The sequence below is a fragment of the Alligator sinensis genome, unplaced genomic scaffold (genome assembly GCF_000455745.1).
Source record: "Alligator sinensis unplaced genomic scaffold, ASM45574v1 scaffold697_1, whole genome shotgun sequence".
Taxonomy (NCBI): Eukaryota; Metazoa; Chordata; order Crocodylia; family Alligatoridae; genus Alligator; species Alligator sinensis.
The window spans coordinates 1083024-1088459 of record NW_005842426.1 but is presented as its reverse complement, the minus strand read 5'-3'; the positions used below and the strand labels follow the sequence as shown (position 1 = coordinate 1088459).

General features: G+C 57.5%; 1 protein-coding gene across 5 annotated transcripts in view; it reads left to right on the top strand.

Moving 5' to 3' along the window:
- Positions 1-3431: 3431 nt before the first annotated feature.
- The window catches only part of IL1RAP (interleukin 1 receptor accessory protein), a 61153-nt gene continuing 59148 nt past the window's right edge, over positions 3432-5436 (top strand). For 4 of the 5 annotated variants that reach the window (XR_003095615.1, XR_003095616.1, XM_025211726.1 and 1 more), the window contains exon 1: positions 3485-3500. The gene's annotated coding sequence lies outside the window, so the exon portion shown is untranslated. Of the gene's footprint in view, positions 3501-5436 lie in introns of all 5 variants that reach the window. The other variant, XM_006030142.2, reaches the window with a different exon arrangement.

Below are 5436 nucleotides of genomic sequence, written 5' to 3'. Positions count from 1 at the left end.
CCTCGTCCAGTCTATGGGTGGAAGCATCATACCAGAGTGAAGGATTATTTAATTCCTTATGCTGGGCTCATCCCTGTGCACCACCCAGAATTGCATTCAGTGACATGACTAGCATCTCAGAAGGAAGGGTAGCATTGCACCTTATCGACTAACTAAATCAGAGATACATAGCATCCGCTTTCATAAGCAGCTGGCTTGCTTCAGCCCATGCTGTCAAGCAAGTTGATGCCTGTGAAAGCTGATACTATCTTTGATTTAGTTGGTCTATAAGGTGCAAACCTATCCTAACTTCATGGCTCGCTACCTCTCTACATTCAGTATCTGCCATGGGTTGCTTTTCCTCTTCAGTATGGTGAGAAGCTTGTGCAGTGGGGTGCCGTGCTTCAGTAGGGAGATTTTCAGTACCTGCATTGCTCAGTACTTTTATCTTAGAAAAAGGAGGTCAAAGAAATATGCCTGGTACTTTGGGGGACCCCAGCTCAGCCCCCAAGCTGCATGGCTGTGACAGTGCAGACTAATTTATCCCACTTCTCATGGTTAATTGCTTTCCCAGCAGGGTAAATTAGCCGAATACAGCCGCTGGTGGGATCGCTGCATGCTAGTGGGTGTCTCTGCCCCACGCTGCATTTTGCCATGTGGAAGGTGGGGAGCCGTGGGCTTCTCTTCTTTCCTCCTAGGGGAGCTCAATCCAAAGCCTCCGAGGAGCGCTGCCTCTGACACTAGTGAATGTGACACTCCTTGCACACTGTCCTGTTGTGCCGGGAGCAGATTTGTCACTCATAGCTGCGGTATCTCGGGGTGTCCACACTGCACAATGAGAGGATGGGGCAGCCAGCTCCGTGCACTCGCAAAGATGAGACGAGGCGCTGAGCAGAGGCACACTTTGCTCCTGAGCATACACTGGAAAATCAGGTCTCCAGCCCAGCACCAAGAGTGTGCCCGGGACAGCTTCCTCCCTGCTTCTCTTCCCAGAGTTAATGCATCTGGAGTGGGGATGAGTGGGCAGGACAAATTGTCTTGGCAGCAGGATGCAATGCAGACATAACCTTGGAGACCTTGCTCCAAGCTGTGGATCACCATGGAGATGAAGACAGAGACTTGAACTTGATCCAGTGCACAGTGGGAAGCCTTGGTAGTGGGGAGGACAGCTCCCATGTTCTTGCCCTAGGGCTGAGATGTGCCAAAGTGTCCTGGGATAACTGCAGTTTCCTCAGCACTGAGCCTCGAGTCCAGATCGACTGCGTTGCTAGAGGCCAGCCCAGAAGGAACAACGCCAGGGCATCCTCTGCCAGGATCCTCTTTGGCAGCCGGAGACGATAAAGAGCATCACCTACAGCCCCTGCTTCCTTGCTTACAGCAAGAACATAAGAGAAGTCCCAAAATATGAGCTGCTTGTATCTGCAACCCCCTCAGGACCCTGCCACAGCCTGGGTGTCCCAGGTCCACCTCGCTCTGGCTCCATGCCTGGGTGACCCCTGGACCATTGTGATGGATGGTGAGGATATAGGCTGGAAGGGTTTGTAGGGCTGTGTCAGCTGCATGTGGCTGACACTTGAGTGCATGGTACCTCATCTCGTGGTGTCACGTGGAGGTCCAAAAGAGCTTGTTCCTAGGAAAAATAAGAAGTCAGGGGGTGATACTAGCACCCATTGAGCACAATGCTTCTAAAAAGGACTTTAACTGCTTTCATGCGTGACCCTGGCTGCCAGCCACCTCTCCTAGGCAAGCAAACATTGCATTGTGCCAGCCCAATGCTTCTCAACCAGGGTACCACAGCCCGCTGGGGTGCCTTGACATCCACCCCTTTCTGCGGGGTGCCACGCCGTGTTAGTACATCTAGGTGTGCAAACAGGATTCACAAAAGAAACCCATAGATTTCACCTAGGAATGCAAAGCTGGGTCTTTCTGAATTTTTTTGCAACAGAAAAAAACGCTCTGTTATTTTTCTGTAGGTGAAAAAAAAAAGTGAAAATGAAGAGCTGGCATTTTCTAAGTGGGGTCTCGAGTCTATCCAGGGATGCCTGCATAGGATGGGAACCCCTGTGCTAGGCATAGCACCAGCACAGTGCAAATGCCCCTGTTTAAGGGAATGTAGCGTCTCAGCAAGTGAAGGGAGGAAGCAATATGAGTGGATCCATAACCCGTGCCCTTTGCTTCTTTCGTACCGGCCCCAGGCCGAGGATGCAGGCTGCACGAGGAAGAAAGGAGACATGGTGCTCTGCCTGGTATTTGTGTGCATTTATTTTCCCAGATGAGAGCGCTCCCTTGAAGGCCTGTGCCGTGGAAGCAGTGCTCAGAGCAGCTCAGCCTTCAGACACGCTTCCTGCTTGGCATGGCGGGCAGGAAACTTTCAGCTGGCAAAATAAATTTGGACGGTAGAGGGAGCCAGGATCCCCTACTATCCGAAACCAGGCGGGAAAAGAGCCTTGCCTATATGCCTGTGGGCCACTTGTGAGCCTTCAGAGTAGGCAAAGGAGACGTCTGACCCCCCACAGCCATCTCCTGCAGTCTGGGTAAGGTGTAGTTTGCAGAAGTACCCCAGATGTAGGCTGATCCATGGGGTCCCTTTAGGACCTGACTCTCCCTGCTTCCTTCCTAGGGGACACCCAGCTCCCAAAATGCAGTGAATGCGGGGCATGGTCCAGGCAGATGTGCCCCTTCCCCTCCCAGCCTGGGGCAGTTCTGCCCTATGGGGGATAGGGGCTCTTTTGCTGTTGTGAGCATTGACCCGTGTTCAGTGCTAGGGGCCCTGAGGCTGGTGTGCGGAGGCAGCTGGGTCCGTCCCGTCGTTGCAGGCCAGTACGAGGGCCCGTCCCTTTTCCACCTGTGGCCCAGGTGTGCAAGGCCTGGCCTGCATCGCGTTTGCTCTATTTGCTGCTGCTGATCTTGCAGCACAGCAGATGCATGGCAGGAGCCACAACTAAAACTCTCCCAGGTCTTGGTTGTCAGACTGCCCTTGGGCTCCTGCTCCGGGGGAAGGCTGCCCAGGACCCCAGCTCCCGCCCTGCCCCTCTTTGGGTCCCCCCTGCTGCTCACCGCAGCCCCTTGCGGTCTCTCCGCCTTTGCCCTCCGCGCTGCCCCGACTACCTGAGAGGCTGAGGCCAGGGAAGTGGCCCAGCTCTGCCTTTACAGCTGTTCCAGGGGTGGGTATGAGACCGAGGGAGGACAACCCCCTGCACCCCTCCCAGAGGCACAACTGGAAGAAGGCAGGACCCCCCCACGGCTGCAACATCTGGAAGGGAAGCACCCCCCCCCCCCCCCTCCTCTTACTGCCTGGCACATCTGGAAGAGCCAACTGGAAGAGCAGGGCACCACCCCACCCGCTGGAACACATCTGCACGGGCACATCTGGAGAGGGGAGGGAAATCCTCCTGCTTTGCATAACGAGGCGTCACTGGGGGGTGAGCCAATCAGGGGCGAGGGGGCGGGGACAAGGAGCCTCCGGAAAAGAAAGTGCAGCGGCAACAAAGTAGCAGACGGGGCTCGGGCCGTGGCTGCAGGTGAGTGCCCCGGGCCGGGGCCGGGGCCATGGGGGGGCTCTCCCGGGACTCTGCTGACCGCCTCCACCCCCCACGGGGGGCCGGGGAAATCCCCCCCGCCCTGCCTCAGTTTCCCCGTCCAGGCTGAGGGCTGCCGGGGGGGCAATGGGCGCTGCCCCTGGGTCAGGAGCGGCCCCGCTTGGAAGAGAAGGGCCCTGGCTCGCATCGCCGGGGGCCACATCTGGTGGCATCCACTGGTTGCCGTGCAACAGCAGCCCCAGATGAGCCGGGGCGCCCCTGCCGGAGCTGCCTTTGCTAGGGGCACCGCGCTGGATGCTGATGCCCTGGTCCTGCACGCCTGCGTGCTCAGGGACCTTGCCCATCCTTCTCCTCTGCAGCCCGGGCACACGCAGGGAGCTGGACCGTGTGCCCAGGGCCCCTGCCCATCCTTCTCCCCCGTGCCCCGGGCACAGGCAGGGGAGCTGGACTGTCTGCTTCTAGCCAGACACTTTACCCTCCATGTTTCAAGTCCCGGAGCCTGGCATGCTTGCCCTCTTCTGCTGCCTGCCTGGTATTTTAAATGGGGAGGGAGACAAATACCTCTGGCAGCTGGAAAGGAGAAGGGGGCATCCCCTCCCTGCATGCTCTGTGTTACCTGCTCTGTGTTACCGAAGACAGCCGGGCACGGACATTTCGCCCACGCGCAAGCAGTGCTAGATAGACCAGGCTCGCTTTGTGGGTGGCAGGGGAGAGCAGCTGGGAGGCCGCCAGGCTCCCACCTCCAGCGGGGCTCCAGGTCCGTGACCCGTGTTAATTTGTTTTATAGATCAGTGGGTTAATAACTGCTGCAGAGCACAGTCCCTCGCAAGATGCCCAGGGGGTGGTGGGGCTTTCTCTAGGTCTGTGGTCATGTAGGTCCTAAATTCACCCGCGCAGGTGTGCCCATTGCGTGTACGTACACACGTCCTCACGCACGCACGCACGCGCTCCCCTACAGCCTTTCTGCTTATGGTCCAGCTAGTTGGGATGCACTTGCCAAACCTCGCTTGGCATTTGTTCGAACATCCTGTGCTGGGCCAAGGAGTGGGTTGTGTCTCTAATTTATTTTCATTATCCCAGCAAGCGCCCTCTCTCTTGCTCCCTTTTTACCTCTGGATTTACGAGGCCCCATCCTTGTCGGTGGAGAGTTGCATGCTCTCACCAGCTTGCTTCTGTCTCTGCTGCCTTTCCCCACTCCCAGCCTGGTGGGACGAGGAGCCCCGCACGCCGACGGCTTTCAGGATGTTATTTATTCAGCGTAGTGCAGAGGGCACGCGCCTGGTCGCAGAGAGAGCCATTTATAACCGGCTGCCTCGGAGGACGTGCGTGTTGCATTGTTGTGCGCCTGGCAGGGAGCACCAGTATTGTGTGAGCGTGGCGGGAGCTGGGAGTAGCAGCCCCGGGCATCACCCCATCCAGGCAGCTCGGTCGTAGAGCACCAGTGAAGGACTTCAGGTGCCCTGCTTCCCTGCTGTGCTTGGGACAGGGGTGAGCAAGGAGAGATGGAGCCGTACACGTGTTAAACACCCAGGGCTGGTGGGAATGCCCGTGGAGGGATGTGCCCGGCTCTGGGGTCACGTTCTCCAGGGAGCATCTCCTCTGACGGTGTCAGGCCCTCATGTCTCCCAAGCCAGTGGTTTTTGTGCTGGTCTGAAGGGAGCAGTGGTGGTGACGGGGCAGAGGAAGGGGAACAGAGGACCCAGGACCGGGAGTTCCTGGCTGAGCCGTGGAGAGATGTAGTGCACTTTTGGTGGAAGCAGGGGAGCAACATGCAAGCAAGGGGCTTGTTGGAGAAGGGTTTGCACTGGAGGACCAGGCTGTGCCAGGGGGGTGAGGCACTTGCAGATAAAGGCAGGACTATGCAGTGAGACCTTGTAGTGCAGGGGCTTAATGGAGGGAGCAGACCTAAGCAGAGCCT